At 44.2% G+C, this 16760-nt stretch overlaps 1 protein-coding gene and 1 non-coding gene across 2 annotated transcripts in view; one reads left to right on the top strand and one right to left on the bottom strand.

Annotated features, from left to right (window-relative positions):
- LOC146191873 (DNA damage-regulated autophagy modulator protein 1-like) overlaps window positions 1–16760 on the bottom strand; it is a 122210-nt gene that overhangs the window by 104832 nt on the left and 618 nt on the right. The gene's annotated exons all lie outside the window — the stretch shown is intronic.
- On the top strand, window positions 9938–10053 carry TRNAL-CAA (transfer RNA leucine (anticodon CAA)). Its single transcript has 2 exons — window positions 9938–9975; window positions 10008–10053. It is a non-coding gene; the product is annotated as a tRNA-Leu (tRNA).

The raw sequence follows: 16760 nt of genomic DNA, 5'->3' as shown, positions 1-16760 counted from the left end.
AAAATTTCTTCTACCTCATACTTGAAAGCTCGACTCAGCTTGTAATAATAAAGGTTAAACACGTGTATTACATTTGCCTTCGAATATAAGTATAACGTTTGGGCATTGTGAGGTGAGTTAAATAGTGCTCGAACAATTTTTTGTTGCGAAAGCAACACTACGCCAGCCGCTTCGCCTCTTCAGCATGGTCGCACCTCCACTGTGGCGCCGACTCCGCGAACGACCTTGAGCCAAGAAGAAGAAGAAGAAACCGCTGGTGATAACTCGGTAGTTGCCACCCTGGTAGAGACGAACGACAACAGCGAGTTGCCCGCACCGAAAGCTTTCGCTACACATCCGGTTCAGCAGCGTTCATCCCCTCTAATTTTTTTGCGGTATGTGTATTTTACCCAAACTGGTACATGACGTGGTACCCCAAACAAGCAAACAGTAATATACTCTAGAAGAAATAGGGTATTATAGACCTTTACTCTGTATGATAACAGAGCTCTTAGCAAAACCACAATACCAACAGCAGGCGATAGCATGCCCAAAAATGATTCTGAATGAACGTCCCAAAGAATATTATTGATGAAAACAACTCCTTGGACTTTTAAACTATATACAATTTCTATATTTTTGTTGTCATAAACAAGGGTAATAGAAATTGTTACTTGCTTAGATTTGGGCCTAAAGATTACAGCTTTTTATTTGTTTGTATTTATTTGGGGACAGTTTTGTTTTGACCATTCATGAAGAATTTTCGGAGCTTGTTTTGAAGGCTACTGAAGTCAGGTGATGAAAACAATATACTGGCATCATCTGCGAACATTACGCATGTTGCATATTTATAGATTTTTGGCAGATCATTAATAGTCACAATAAACAAGAACGGGCTAAGAATAATGGCATCATCCTTGCTTTCTTAGAGCAGAAACGAGCCTTTGTCCGGAGCCGTACATTGTAGTAACCTCCGCGGCTTCACAGGAATAACCACCTCCTGGACCACTGACTCGAGAGATGCTGGATGCTGAGGGCAGCGAGTTAATTGCTAAAATTCATGTAGGGCATATTTCGGCCAGGGTGGCCAAACCGTGTTTTGTGATCGGTTACGTTGTCAGCTGTGATCCCCACGATCGCGGCATGAAAGCCTCTGATTGCTCAATTCCGCAGGGATCGTTTTTGAAGCTAAAAACTTCACTACGAGGGTCGGAGCCGAGCTTCGCGTGAGCCGGTGCACAAATTTGCAGTTCTGCGCATGCGCGATACCAAGTGACGTATGTCGCATGCCGCGACCGAGTGACTTCACAGCCAAGGTCAGCTGCGCAGCCCCCAGCTTGGCGAGGGGGCTGCGCAGCTGCCTGCGTTGCCTAGCAACGCTTAAGGGGTGTGCTACTCCTCCTTATTAGAAAAAAAATTAGTCTTCATCCTGGAATCGAACCGCCACCCCTTGTATACCCAGCCGAGCGCTTTACCGCTGTGCCACGCCCCGGGTCTTAAACGCGCTTCATAATTCCGCTTGTCTACCGTGATGATGATAGCGGGATTCTGCGAGTGACAGATACTGCGATTGACGCGCAATTTGAAAGTATCAAAGACTAAAACAGTAAAGTCATTTAATTAGAACGGTTGCTTGGAGGGCTAGTTGGTTCATATCTAACTTGTACTGCAGCGCGAACCACAAGAAGGGACGACGACAGACAATGTGAAAAGAGGGCTGCTTTTTTTTCCCTCTTTTCACTTTGTCTGTCGTCGTCCCTTCTTGTGGTTCGCGCTGCAATACAAGTCATTCAATTAGGGTGACGTCAAGGATGTGACGTCACCCATCTGCCGTCAGCTATGAGGACCAAGCGGGAACGAGTGCGCTCCAACGTCGCCGGGCGGCGCTTCTTGCCTTCCGCGAGTAACAGATGCTGCGCCTTTCCTTTCCTGTAACGAAAAATGCACTGTCGAAACATTTGTGCACGGCAGAGCTTCAGTAGCTTACTCTCACAATTTAACCCGCATAGAAAGTACCGTGCAATTCAAACCTACTCCATTATTAATTGTATATATCTACAACTGACTTCTGTCATAGCAACACTTACGAAGATGATGGAAATTTTCTGTGCCATACCACCCAATAATGATATTTCTCATTTTGTAGAAGTGCATTAAAAATTAATAGACGCTACCATTTTGTCTTTCTTCATTGGGCCCATTTTGTATATCGTGACTTTAAGCCGTGTCTAGAATGTACCTTTCAACCGAGGCAATGCTTGCGGCGCAGAAAGAGATTAAGATGGGGGCATTTATCGAAAGCAAATTAATGATGCCAATATTACACACGCATTTCAAGAGCATTCCATATCGTTAATAAAAAAAGACTGCCATTTTCCCCCAAATCCAGGTATATGGCCTTCATGGCGCGTTCTTAAACGTACTTAAGTCATATGTCCACTCTTATTGATTCAGCGCACGTGGCTCTGCGACTCGTGCACTATGGCACGCACATCTTTCACTTCGTTCGGGTGGGAGCCAATGCAACCATATCCAACGTCACTACGCATGCGCCGTAGGTCCATTGCCGAGTGCCAAAAGTGTGCATATGACCGAGGTTGCAAAAATAGATAAGCATCGAGAAAATCCTCCTTCGAGAGAGTTCGATGCCAGCTCTGTTGCGACACGGTCACGCAGCACGTGGGCCTCCCCAGACCGCGCTAGGACCGCGCCGTTCTTCCTGGCCCTGTATCGAAGGGCTAGCAACGGATGACATCTACACGAAGACCATCGTGAGTGGATGCGTCTGGCGTAGCCCCCTCCCAATGAAAGATTGATTTTTGGAACCTACGCGGTTTCGCCCCCTGTTATAGGGCGTAGTTTCGTGCCCTATTTTGCTGGCGCTTGTCCAGAATAAACAGGTGTCTTAACCCTCGCTTGGGGTATTTTTTTTCGGCCAGCGGTACCGCAGCTCACAAACCCTGTTAACTAGTAAGTGTGACATTCAGTTGATAAAAGTGACGCTAGATCTTCAGGACAAGCTAACAATGTTACGAGAGGTAGCATTCTTGAGCTACTCGTATCCCTCATTTGTGTCGACAATATCGTGCACTGTGTTCAAGCCGTGCAGTTGATTTGTTATGCTAATGACAAAACGCTTCTTAACACTTGTATAATTGAACAAACTTGATTAAACAAAGGTGGGCTAAAAGCGCGACTGATCGTCTCCCGGAGTAAAAGCCAAACATCAACGAATAAATTAGGCGATTTTCATACCCCCAGAAGGAAGCTCTGAAATCGAGAGTTGGAGTTCGACAAAACTCGTCTGGCCAGGGTGAATCATAAAACGTGACATTGCATACACCGACCAATATTTTTTTCTTTCCTTTTGTGGTTTTGGTCGGCGTCTGCAATGTCACGTTTTAAGAAGTGCAATGTATGCATTAGAATATATTTTGGAATGGAGCTTATTGAACTGGCCGACAGCGTAAATGTGCTGGTTGTTATGTTTTCAATAAATTTATTTGTGTTGGACTTGTAGAGTACTTTGAATGTAAAACATCGCAGCATAGCACATCGAAGAGACACTTAGAAGCGCTTGTAAATAGGCCTTCTTTACTTGGTCTTTTGTGTAAGTGCGCTGTTACGTCATATCGATATTGTAAAATATCGACAGCTGTTTTTAATGATTTCCAGAATAAGGCATGTATTACAAATAAAACCTAACATTCTACATTATAATGCATATGTGTATTTCTCTTCCTTCATATCTTTGCATGATGTGGAATAACGAAACACATCACAACTTTGTCGAGAGTACTTCTCCGACAAAGAAGGCAGTTAGTACTACACAATATTCTGCTCGTATTTTGACTTCATATTTGCTGATCTTACACTACACAACGTTTTCGAGAACCAATACAGATGATATAAACTCTCTTGCGGCACTAGAAGCAAACTTTGCAATTCGACAACACAAAATAGAGAACAGTGGTTCATCCCTAAACTTGGAGCGCAGTGCCATACCTATTCCTTATGTTGCACTTCACCTACTTTGTTAAATAAGCTGTCTACAGAGTATTATGAGCAGTCTAGAAACCCTAACAAGTGCATCCTCGTTGCATTAATACTTATTGAAGGAGTTCGGGCATCTTGAATTTTGGGAACGTAACAGTGCAAAGGCATGCAACCACAAGGCACAAAAGAACATGACGTGACACAAGCGCTAGTGTTTTATTGTGCTTTCTTGCGTCTTGTGGTTGTAGGACTTTGCACTGCTCCGTTTCTTAAACTCACATACCTCGTTTTTGCTGAAAAGTATGTTTCTATACAAAATATTGTTTTAGTGCTGTTTGTTGTTATGTGACGTGAATTAGTTTACTTTATCCCTAACAGGCGAAAAACTGTGAATATATATCTTGCCACGTAGAGTGTGTCTGTATCCATTGATATTAATTGAACGCTGCTGCTCCTGCGATTTTTCTGTGTTGCCGCGATTTCTAAACGTCAAGATCATTGCCAAGCTGCTTTTACTATTTTTGGTCCCGGTTTCTTTTTTGCATAGAGATAAATATGAACTGGAAAGGAACTGAACTGAACAAGAGCAAAACGTTATACAACACCCCCTTTAAAATGCGCCTTGTTATGTACGGTTTGTTTGGTTGAACTTCGCTAAGCGGCTCAGGCAATGAAAGACGCATGCCCTTTGGTTTCGCTCTTAAAGCACGAAGTGGTGTATTCTGAGGTGCTTCTGTCGGTGCAGTGTAGGTGTACGTCTTTAGACAATGTATGTTCTGTGACGGCGGCCTGTCAATTGTGGGCTTCGCACCAATCCCCCCCCCCCCCCCCTCATCCCCATTTCGCATAAAAATGAGCCATTAACCCATGTTAGGTCAATGTGAATACTAGAGCTGTGTCTCGCTTCATGCAGAGTGTTGAAGCCCAGCATGTCGCTAGCGATTTCAAAGGGCACAGAGGTGGGCAGCGCATGGAAATGAACGCCGTGAATGGCTGTTTGCCCTTCCATAGGAACCGGTGCCCACGAGACTGATGCGTGCTCTATGTTCTGTAGAATGGGCCGATGTAGGTATCTTTATAAAGGGCTGTTACACCCCAAAGTAGATATATGGGAACCTCAGAGGTCCCACGCTGGGGGCTGCTCAAAGTATGCAGCAAGCACTTGTCGGATGGTAGTGATCAGCCGAATGTCAAAATAGCCCATCTAAGAGTCTATGCAGGTCTATGCAATTTGAAGGAGAGGCAAACAACACCAACCAATTAAAGGAATATACTTGACAAGTATATTCCTTTAACCTTGGTCGGTGTTTCTTGCCTCTTCTTCGTGTACATCCCCGACCAGACGGGTTTCCGTCAAACTCTAGACTTCAGGTCTATGCAATCTAAATAATTTGTACTACCGACATGAAGACCATGTTGAGTCTATAGTGCGAATATCCTGCATTTCTCCAAAGATATCGGAAGTGCACGGGCGCACATGTTTGCTGCTTTATGTAAACCCAAATGAATTTGGAATATGTGAAGATAGCTTATTGTGGATTGTCAGGTTTAACGCCTTAATGGGCGCAAGGCTATTTAACTCTCCAGTACAGTACTCCTGGTAAGGTTTAATCACCTGAGCTCCTTGAGCCTGCGGTGCCATAGAAAAGCACAAGGGGTTTTTTGCGCTTCGCTTCCATTGGAGGGCGCGGAAATAACTTATTGCTTAAGCTAAGTATGCCCTCTCCTCGATGTTGTAAACTTGCCAGTAATTCTAGTGAAATGCCAGTGTTCGCGTCGACATCGCACGCAATCATGGTGTGGTTGCTTCCTGATACTTCAGCGTTCATCCAAAGGTAAACGGGGACATCGTGCAAGATAAACCTAGGGAAGTAAAAATGGGCAACTATAGCTGAAAGCCTTAGGCGTTACTACGTCGACCATAATAGTACTGAATAAAGTGACATGCTTTCATCTTACCGTCTGTTCCCGTCTGTCCTTCAATCGGCAACCCTTATCATGCGTGTCCATAAGTTGCTGTTATATGTAATTTAATTATTATAGAAATTTAATCCTCTTAATTGAAGAAAAATTACGAGTACATGTTTAGGCTCTCGCAAACATGTGCTTTCCGAAAGATCCCCAATTGAGACAGCTGGGGCAGCGACTTTAGCCAGCGGAGTCGCGTGTTAAAGAACCAATCATACCTGCTTTTAGCCACTAACCACTTTATTTTAATAAATATTTTCTGGTATCACTAAGCAGAAAAGCCTATGGCAACCTATAATGATGTACTGAACTACATTTAACCTTATTCTATCATGACAGCGGCCAGCTTTGATAGCTAACAGTGTCCGGGATTGAAACAGGTAGCCCCATTCCCCTGTATCCAAGGCCCATGACCGTATACATATCAAATGGTGTATATTCACCACTTTCAACCGGGAAGTATCGAGTTCCACATGAGGTTATAGGAAGTTCCTTTTGATAATACACTGTAGAATACAACCACGAAAGATATGCTCCCAAGGATCAAAAGATAAATGTTCAAGTATGTTTCGAGTTTTTTACACTCAACCGGTTAGTCGTCGGCTATACGAAGATCCTTTTCAGCTCAAGCCCTGTCTTAACAGAAAGGGTATTAGAATATAGCTGAAATCTCTATGCAGGCATTATTTGCTCCACGTGCGCGCAGTCTCTCACTGGGAATCTGGCCCGTTTGAAACAATGTAAAGTTTTCAAGGTTCAGAAACAGGCGCTCCTGAAGGACATACTGAGCAGATATGGAATGACCGCGTTTCTTCGCTGATAAGGAAGGGGATTTCTCAAACACAGCAGTATTCTGTTGATGGCTGCAATGGCTTTCCTTTATACTGTGGGTCTAAACATTCTGCACCCCTTGGCCGGTCACTCAGTTTGTTAGTACTGTCCTGACAATTTAAAAATCACGATTGTGCATTTAAAAAGGAATGTTACAAAATAGAAACGCACTGGGCATTGTGTGCATTTCCCCTCACAGCGTCCTGCTTCTCTGGCTCCGGTGTGGCTTCTAGCACATTATTGAAGCCATCAGCCAATGGTGAGCCTCATAAATAGAGAAACTGCAGAGATAATGAACGGCCCTATTCAGCCCTCACAGCATTTGCCTTCCATAGTTTCCAAAAAAAGAAAGGGACCTCTGCAAGCCGCTTTACTGCCAGATATTCCCGCTCTTTTCAGTTGTGTCCAGAAAAGCCGGCTGTGCAGTGGACAGTGGCCATACATCGCGTGCGTTGCTTCGCCGTAATAAAGGCGGCGGACGCGCGTGACGCGTGGCCTCTGGCGTGCCTGACGTTTAACCTTGACGTCAGCCGGCAACCACCGCCGCTCCCGGGTGTCTGGCGGTGGCATAGCCGACCTCGCCAGAGTGCGTCGCCTTTTTCGCCGCTCCCGAGCCGGAACGCAGGCCGGAAACGCTGCGTGCGTCGGCCTCTCCTCGCGGATGCCAGTCCATGCGTGAATATTCACTTCCCGGGACCCACCGGCTGTCCAAACGACGGGCAGTGCCCATATATACCGTATGTACTCGAATCTAAGAGGACCATAGAACAAAGAAACCCGGAAAGCCACACGACAAGGGGAAAATGCGGCTGACGAGCTCTGAGAAGCAACCTACAGGTCTTGTTGAGAGACACATGCATCTTATTTTGATCATTTTCCACTATACTTTTTCTCCTTCGTTATCCTTCCCGTTCGTAAATGCGTATGTAGCAGCAGGCCACAAGTTTCATGTTTAAGGCTGAGCTGCAACATCTTAAAAAAATTATTCCATTCTTTCTCTACCACACATGCGCAAAGAACAAGGTGAAAGAAAGGAAAGCAACAGCCACAAGGTTATTGAAAGAATTTATTTTTGTGCAGTCGGTCCTCACACACATATTGGCCAGAACCTATTAGCCTCCGTAACAAACACTCAGAGAGAATCCAGTGGATTGCTTATTTCATGGTGTAAATAAGCGTCCAGTCGAGCGCAGTTCATGTCCCTAAGACAAAAATATTTCCCTACTTGAAATATACGTGGAAGACAAAGCTAAAATGACATGTAGTCGACGTGTAGCTCGGTGGTTTCATTGAGCGGCAACTTGATTTCATCGTAACACGTCCACGTGAAACGCCGGTCCTGAAGCTCAACGCTGACTACCGACTTCCATGCTGAATTCATCAATGACACGACTGAATGTTTTTGTATAACTTTTCCTACAAGAAACAAAGGCAAATCTGCATATCGTGAAACATTGGAATACAGAGAGCAATCGCACATCACCGGCGAGGACTACAGCGTAAGCGAATCGTTATATTCATAGACGGGCCCCCAAGCGCTATGCTTCGCGATATAGTGGAACATACGTCGGCCTCGAGACACGTGAATATACGGCATGCGCGGCCACAGGAAGCGCCGCCGTCGGTATAGTCAGAATGAATGAGTGTATACAAAGCCTTTCTTCCTTCCTTCTTCTTTTGCATTTGCTGTGCTCGCGGAAGCTCTCCCTCACCTTCGCTCTCATTGTTTTCATGAAAGCTGCCACGGCATACAATCTCGCCGGTTTACTTGTCCTGAACATTGCGCAAGGCATGCATTGTTGAGTTTTCACTGCAAGGCGCACATTTCTCTTTAAAGCATTCGCGACCGGTCGCGAGTGGGTATTTATTCGTGCACGTAATATGTAAGCCCATGCTAAGCTGCATACATTAGGCCAACACCAAGCCAACACAAAACTGGATGATTCCGCCACGCACTCTATCAGCAAACCACTAAGGACTTATTAAGCTTACTGGCCTAAATAAATAAGACCACGCAAGAAACAGAGGTTAACCCGCTGAGAGGACCAGGAAGGAAATGAAGAGTGATTTTCTTCATCCTGTACATATCCGATAATACATGCCCGGAACGCACGAGCTGTGTTTAATGCTGGAAATAATAAAAGTGAACTATAAAATAGGTATTCTCTTTCATTTACAATATTTGGGCTAGCGAGTAGCTAAGCAGGCATGAGAACAGCCCAGGCACGACAGCTTGGCTCCTAGGAAAGTAGGTACTAGAGTATTTCGCATCACTTGCTCCACATCGCTCGATTCGTGCTATTAGCAAGTCTCATCTTGTCTGCAAATATTAGTATAGTTATCCGACTGTCCTAGGGCTGTCTTTGCCTTGTGCATGATCTACAATACGAACACTCATGCCAGAAGTGGCGTTCGAAACGAAGCCTACTTGTCAGAATCACCGAACCTTCACCCAGTATATACTAAACAAGTACCTTGAGTCTGGAGCCTTAGACGACTCGGCCATTCTTACATTATGTACTGCGTTCGTGCTTTTTAATGCACTCCTTAATGACAACAAGCGCTGTTATGCCACCTGAAAAGGAGGTGGGGACCTAGTATAGCTCTCAGAAATCCGAAAGCATACTCCACCATTCGCAATATGCGGGTATGGTATACTATAGACCACTGTTACCAAAATGTTGACGCTACTATAAGGAACTGTACGAAATAACAATAAACGTATCTTTAAAAATAATGGCCCCTTTAAAATGGCATTATCTTTTCTTGGTCTCCTGAGCAATATATCAATTCTCTTTAAGTGATGCTTCTACAAATTCGAGTGACAAAAATACACATCTTGACCTATGACAAATATTAGCAATTGTATGAATTGTCTTACACTTGGACATCAGTGGAGATTCAAAGCCCTATACGCTAACCGATCCATCTACGTTGAAGCTCATCGCAGTCGCGAAAGAACTAATCTGAGCATCGGCATTTTCCTGGTGCGTGCTCAACCGCTTTCACAAACACGCAAAAAGAGCGCTGCGCCACGTCGCCTCTTCAGCATTCAGCTGGCGGGAGAAAGAATGCATGTTTTAGTTCTTCAACATGCCATTTCTGACCATTCAACCGAAGCTAAATTATCTTCGCTCGATGAAAATGAAGACCGTTGCTGAGTGTCAGAATGGCCGAGTGGTCTAAGGCGCCAGACTCAAGGCAAGGCCTTGCCCTTCGAAAGGGCTCGGGATTTCTGGTCCACGAATGTGGGCGTGGGTTCGAATCCCACTTCTGACATTACTTTTGCTCTTTTTTTAAAGAAGATAGAGGCACTGCAACAAGTTTCAACGACAGGCATTTCGATCGGTGATAAACTAGTCCTTAACTTGACGTCAGAATTTTGATGCAGCGTTGCTCTTGCCTGCAGAGCCCGCAGCAGGTCAGCCGCAACGAATACAAAGACAAATGTTATTACAGCATCTGAGTTTGAGATATGCATTTCGCGCTTGTGCAACATTTCCAGTAACTCAGCATAAACGTCCCCCCGTCTCATATTTATTTATGCGCTGAAGACAAGCAAAACCCGCAAGTTTTCATGCAGTCTTCGATAATGTTGACCACAATACGTATTCGATGTGAGTTTGTGTACTTTCGTGGCTCGTGGTCGAGCGAAATAACTGAAGAGAAATGTATGCGAGAACGCAAATAATGGTGCAGTAAATTTAGGTGAAGAGGTGAAGCTGCTTAAACTATCCAAAATACCATCTGCTTCTCTTCTGGGTGAAGCAGTTCAAACAATGTCTTTGGCCTCGTTGTTGTGGCCAGTGGCTACTGGTTATGGCGCTCGACAGCTGTGCCCAAGGATACGGAATCCAATCCCGACCGCGGCTGCCGCTTTTAGAAGGAGACGAAAGGCAGGCTCCCATGTGATGTGCACTGTCAGTGAACGTTAAAAAATCCCTTATGGTATTGGTTCTGAAGGCTCGCAAAATAATGCTGCTCCACCAGAGGACGTTGTGCTAGAGCGCGGATTGTCGTGCCTGTGCCGTACGCTTCTCACACTCGCTATTTGATTCCTAGGTGCTTACTTCGTCCCTGCACTTCCCTTCTTCTCACCTGCTTCCCATGTTTTTCTTCCTCGAGTTCGGAATAGCTTAGCTGCTTGCTCCTCCGATTGATCTCCATGTCTTTTCCTCCCTCTCGGAAAATGTTTTGGTCCAGGTTTGGACCATTTGCTTATGCTGTCAACGCTACTTCTTCGTCTAATATTAAACTCACGAGATAGTTTAGGGTCGTCAATGAGAGCAAAGGACCTATGCTGCCAGCTCTGGTTTCACGGTAACGAACTGGTGTATCCACAGAGGACGAAGCTATAACTCTGGTTTGTGTACGAGCATGGCAGCTTTGGCCCACTGATATCGACGTTGATTCTACAACCAGCTTTTTCTGTCATTTCTCTAAATCTCATGGACTGAATGCATGCTACCATTCAGTAACATTTCGAGAGCTTTAGATGTAATCATGGCAGGGTTAGTGATAAAACTAGCTGATTTGTCGAGATTGTCGAGCTGAGATTTAAGAGGGTCGACGAGCAGAGATGAGAAATTGGCAAAAATTTTGAGTGACTAAAAAAAAACTGCTTATTTCATGTTTTTTATGAAAAAACAAACAAACATGGGGAAAAAATTAGGTACATATGCTTAGAATAGCGTGTATTTAGTCACCAAAAAACACCGACGTCAAATTGTGGCTTTAGATGCATTAGATCATTCGAAGAAAGCTTATGCCATTAGCCGGCTGCCCAAAGATTCTGATAAGCGCAAACTATTGGCAATGATATAACTGGCTGCTCAAATGTTGCTGATGTTGTCCAGGACTAACGCCCTTATCATATCGCTTCCGTGCATTTCAATCATTTTGCCCATCTCGCCAGCAGCACGGCTACACCACAGTGTTACGTTTCTTGCCTGTTTCAACTCATCAGTAAAATAGTGATTTTGGTGAAGCCATGACCAGTTCATCAGTAACTCGTCACGGATATTACATAGCCCACCTGTTTCTCAAAAGTGTCCAACAGGACTCAGTTCTCAGGGTCTATTCTACATGATGCTCCACTCATGTGCAGTTCAACTAGAGGGAAGCTCCACTCAGAAGATATCGAAAAGCTTGAGCTTAGGTAGCGTCAGTTCGACTTTGTAGCTCTGGATGGTCAATAAAAGACGCAACCACCTTGGTTCTTTTCGGTATTAGGTGCATGCTGTTGTTCGCCTCTGCAAAGTATCGACACACGTGTCTGAGCGCATGACTACTCTGAGAAACAATCCTGATGCTTGGCACTTGTTTCATTTCTTTGATGCCAAGCCTAATTAACCATCACGCCAGCAGATGCCTTGTCAAACGCGTCGCATTAAGAAATTCACGCTCAACGCTACAGCACTAGCATACGGCTCGCACGTTTTACCAGTGGCCATTTCACACACAACGTGGTTCGAGATATCAAGCCATGGGCAAACCTTTCGCAATGTTTGCAACAATGTACAACTCTAATCGACACTCATGCACTTTATTCTCTTTGACATTTTACTTTGTGAAAGTACACATGGCAGGACTGCGTAGCCGTGTAAGCTGCAGATTTTTTTCTTGGCTTTGCCTAAATTCATTAGATGGCAGCGCGAATATGTATCAAATATATTTATTTATTGAACCCCCCAAAACAAGCAATTCAATAAAAAAAATGTCACCCGTAAGGTGGTGTTCATGTCGATACAGCAGCTTAGGTGGTCAAAAGTCTTTGTAGTTCTGTGCCGCGTCCATTGCGTGGCAGCACGTTCAGCCATTTTGGTCGACTAAAGCCGTGAGGTAATGCATTAAATATTACCTTGCTCGGCCTGGCACATCCGTGTAAGGCGCCAGCATGCTGTAGAATCCCATGAAGATTAAATAATGTCATGTAATCGAAATTATCCAAGTTCTCTTTTACGGCATTTGTCATAGTTGATACAGTTTTGAGAATTTAAACGCCATAAGAACTGAAATACAGGAGACGACAGTTCCTGCTTCCTCTCTCGTCGAGGCGTGCTGTAGGGGTTTGCAACACCAACAACAACAACAAAAAAAAAAGAACATAAGCGTAATCGAAAGCAAGCGGTCATACAGCCCTCAAATCTCATTTGAAATTTTCTTCTATTGTTTTGTTTTTCATCTGTGCTGAAAAAAAAAAAATAAAACGTTTCCCGCAAAACTTTCAATGTTCTTTTTTTTTTTTCAGGCATTCGCATCTCTAGTCACTAGATAGCAAAGCACTTATTGCCAGCTGGGGTTTGTAGCGCCATGGGACTGCGTGACACGGCCAAGTTTGGCCGTGGCTAGCCGTGCTTACTATCCGTGCGACTGGTGGGGCCAACGGTATTCACAAGCTGCGCTCGTAAGTGTAACAAAAGCCGCCTGTGTCTACCGCAGTGGAGGATCCCCGACAATGAACAGGGTGACCACAGACGCATATTTCGCTGAAGGTGAAGTATCGACAGGTGCGCAGGTTAGGCGTGCGCAGCGAGCAGCAATGACAGAGGAAAACAAGCAGGCTGACAGGCTGTTGCATTATCAACATATACACTCTTATTTAGTATCACCTTGAAATTTTACGATACCGAATCCTACTCTGAAGAAATTCAAATACCATCGGACATTCCTTTCCTCTACATGAAGGCGCCACAGGGACAGTCCGTCACAGGGTATTAAAAAAGAAGGGAGGTTGTGAGAACAGCGTTGCATCTGCCTGTGCCAAGCGTAGCCATATGGAACCTTGTTTTGAGGTCCTCCACGATATTTTCATTCGAGGTACGAGGCATTTGACACATAATGCGCACTTTGTGAAGTGAATTGAAAGACTTCGTCATTTAAGAGCATTTAAAACAAGAAATGAAAAGAAATTCTTCATACCAAGTGGCGCTCATTGGAGACACGAAAGAAGCTAGAGACGACATTACTTCACGCAGACAGAGCTCTTTCCCCGCTTTTAAAACTAGCCTTGAACGAAAGGCATAAAGCGCTGGTTATGATGAAGCGCTGACTAAGTTGCGCAATTAATTCTGAACGTGCAAATCTGACGGCTGAAAAGCACACCGAAAACATTGCCCAACAGTGTAAAAAACACCATTCTCTCCTGAGATATTGATACGCTGTATTTTGCTGAGCCACGCGAAAGCATTAAGAGAGAGGAATAATAGAATAGAAAGGCAGGGAGGTTAACTAGGCGATGCCCAGTACGCTACACTACAAGTACGGAGGGGAACAAAGGGAGAAAAACCATTGCATTTATAGTGAGCACATGGAGCTCAATTTCAGAATGGTAAATTTGGTACTTTTTCATGCAACGTCCCCACAAAAAAATGTAGGCAGTTGACCACACTAAGAGAGCTGGCGGTTTAACTCCCAGGTAAAGAGAATTAAGCTGCATGAGGACGTAGAAGACAATACAATACAACAATACAAATCACATTTCTGTTCACTTTCGTCCGAGCGAGAAACACGCCATGCAGCGACCGGGACTATGGAATATTTAGTTATGAATAAAGAACTAGATGTGTATCTCTCTTTCTGCACTAGTGCTTTTTTCTACATCTCTCTTCCTTGGACGGACATTTTTTTTTTTCCTTTTTGGTGTAATATGTATCGTGTTCGCGTTTTACGTCTCTGTCGAACGAGGTAGAATGAGTACGGCTGGTAAACATTGAACCTCTAATCAATTATCACTAGCACGCGAGTCAAAGTTTTGTTTGGAAGCGTCTCAAGTTTTGTATGCCCCGAAGCAGATGTGTGCGGTACGTTTATTTGGCGTTTCAAGGACAGTGTCAAAGTGATTTCCGAGGATATTGTGCCAAAAGTCATGCGGCTCAATGTGCTTATTTTTTTGTTTCGCGAATGACTATAGCCTTTGGCAGCCAGTCGTAAACATGTCTGTTATTGATATCCTTTTGAATCGGAAAGCTGCCTGACCTAAACCGATCACACCGTCTCCGAGTTTACAGTTTTCCTAGGATGCTTCCGACGGAGGTTTTTAGTTGTGAGGATATATAGTTATCTCTCTCAGCACCGATGGTTGAAAGTCGACAGTCCTTGACGGTAGTTAAATATTTATAAAACAATTTATTATAAAAAGCTATAATTATATAAAGAAGTCAAAAAGACTGCTTCTTCAGACTGATGCTTCTGATCACGCCATTCTGTTTTCAGGGAAAAATGTTTTTCCTCGCCCTGGCTCTCCTACCTAAAGAGCGCACAAGACAGTCCTAAGGCTCGAAACCTCAATTACATTTAGCTTCGTGGTCAGACAAAAGCTGCTTCATCCTTAAAGGAAGCTTCATGTAAAAGAGATTATCCCTATCCCTTTTCGCAAGCTTCTGTGCTACCTACGTGTGAACAAACCCGCCATACTTAGCAACGCCTCTATTTCACACTAACCATCGAAGATGCACCGACCCTGGAGTTAAATTAGGGTAATCATTCGTGTGGGATCTCTAGCTGCAAGAATGTTAAGTGGTTTCTGAGAACATCCACACTTAATTAATCATTGCAACATGACGCGAGCACGAGCCAAAGATTACCAGGATAAATTGCACGTTCCGTCAAGTATAAGGCGCCATCACATTCATTATAACATAGGCACGTGCATGCTTCCTAATCTAAACTTGATAAATTCTGCAGGACTTTACCGACCTGCTATTGCAGGGCTCTTTTCTCCTCATCATTATCATCAGGCTGGCCGCACCCATTGTAAGGCAAAAGTCTCTTCCATATCGCTCCATAAATTTAACCCTGCCATATGATAGCTGCATATATTTGGTCTCCACAAAGTTCCTAATCTAATCCACCCACCAACGTTCTGTCGTAGCCTGTCAAGCTTGTCTACCCTGGAAATCCACTTTTTCACCCTTAAGAGTCATCGCTTGTCGCGTCTTCGCATTATATTACTGCACATGCCGTTTCAATATTGACGAATATAGGCTGTGGACAATGGGATTCAGCCGAACAGTTGCTCAAGTAATGGACGTTCAGTATCAAGGCATCAGTGCTGGCAAGCACTGAAAACATAGCCTACAATATTGTTTTCATCGTTTTTCTTCCACAAACGCAACGTACTTCTGAAGTTCCCTTATACTAAGCATGCGGAGTGAATGGCACTTTAAAAAATCAATACCAATTGAAGGTTTATGTCTGACAACTTGAGCGAATACTTGCGTAAGGCGAACATCCTTGCAGAATAGTGAAGAGGTACAGACGGCGTTATTATATAAATCAGGGAGATAATGCTGCGCTTGTCCCGCATTTTCCCGTCTCTTCTTCCAACGTCCCTGCTAGCTTGCGCGGTTATAATGTGCTTCGGTACACGAGGCTGAGGTTGATGTTGTTGCGAGGTGCTGGTGCATTAAGCACGAGTCACCAACTAGATCTCTGTTCTGTATTAACAGATGCAAGTCACAACACTTATCTCCGCCAAGGGACTCGCTATCCGAAGGCAGTGTATTAACTGTAGGAGTGACATGATATACGTGAGGAATCCTTGCATTATGCTTCTGATGGAAAGAGCGAAAAAAATATATCAAAATTTCAGTGAAGGACAGGGACGAGAATTCGAGCAAGGGACTCGATTATCGGCATCAAGGCAGGCCTCGCTAAACCTGGCTAAAACGCTGTAGCATTGTCCAAATTTGAAGACCATAAGTCCCAACATCTACGAATTGCGTCACACTAATCGACCGTGTCGCGGAACCGAAGCACTGCATCTTGCCTTCCTCAAATTTCATTACAATTGCACCAGCTGGTTTCAAATCTTGAACATAGATTGGCTCACTTAGATAATGTTAAAAGTGCAATATTCGATCAGTTCAGCGAACCGAGTAGAAAGGGGTTGGACAAGCTATAAAGGATTTTTAATATTCGGCAGCTGGTAGTTATGGCACCGTTCTCTCTATTTCAAAAACGATGCAACCATAGTTGAAAACTGC

The sequence above is a fragment of the Amblyomma maculatum genome, chromosome 4 (assembly GCF_055883805.1).
Source record: "Amblyomma maculatum isolate TAMU_Amacu chromosome 4, ASM5588380v1, whole genome shotgun sequence".
Classification (NCBI taxonomy): Eukaryota; Metazoa; Arthropoda; class Arachnida; order Ixodida; family Ixodidae; genus Amblyomma; species Amblyomma maculatum.
This window is presented reverse-complemented; position numbering and strand designations above follow the sequence as displayed.